The sequence below is a fragment of the Choristoneura fumiferana genome, chromosome 6 (genome assembly GCF_025370935.1).
Source record: "Choristoneura fumiferana chromosome 6, NRCan_CFum_1, whole genome shotgun sequence".
NCBI lineage: Eukaryota > Metazoa > Arthropoda > Insecta > Lepidoptera > Tortricidae > Choristoneura > Choristoneura fumiferana.
Genome location: NC_133477.1, coordinates 5,283,592 through 5,284,438, shown reverse-complemented (window position 1 = coordinate 5,284,438; position 847 = coordinate 5,283,592).

Below are 847 nucleotides of genomic sequence, written 5' to 3'. Positions count from 1 at the left end.
CATTTTCCACGTTCATCAGTACTTAGTACAATGGCAATGTTATGTGCTTGCTTTTGTAGTTCCATTTACTTTGGGATTTCTGAGCTGTGAACTGAATGCGAACGCACTCTTGCGTCTTGTCCCTTGTGTATAGTAACTGATTTCTCATAGTTGAGTGAGACATGGTTTGTCATGTGGGTGGATTACGCAAGGAACTTTATTGTTTTAAGCATGTGTGAACAATATGAACTGTTATGTTCATTTTACTATCAACAACTATCGTAATGGAGTTGAAAAGCGTGATTATGTTACTTATTCATGGTTTAATCGATTAATTAATGCTATGGTGAGGTGACCCACTGCAAGCTGTAGGATTTCTTGTAGGTACCATCAGCCAAATAAGTGGTCTATCAATTTTTAAACAAGTTTCTATGAAATGAATATGTCGCTAAAGTCGAACTTTCAAATTGACAGACACGTCTATTGGCATGATTGTTTTGTGACATGCAAACATTATCAACTTTAGGGTGGTAGACCACATATTTGGTGATCTACATACTGTTGCTGTAAGTCAGGGGTTTTCATCCATTTGGTTTTAACGGCACACTTTTCCTCCATCAAGTTATCACGGCACACCAATAAAATAGCTAAGTGCGAGTCGTACTGGCGCGTAGAGGGTTCTACAGTATACCATGATATGTATAACATAACAATAGGGTCTTGTTGAAACTTTCAATTACGAAACCCCAAAAAAGCGTACACTCCGCGGCAGTCGCGGCCACACCTGAAAATATACGCGGCACACCCGGTTGGAATAACGTCCGTTGTAAATAGTGCTGATGGCAATACATTTATTCACTACATCTGT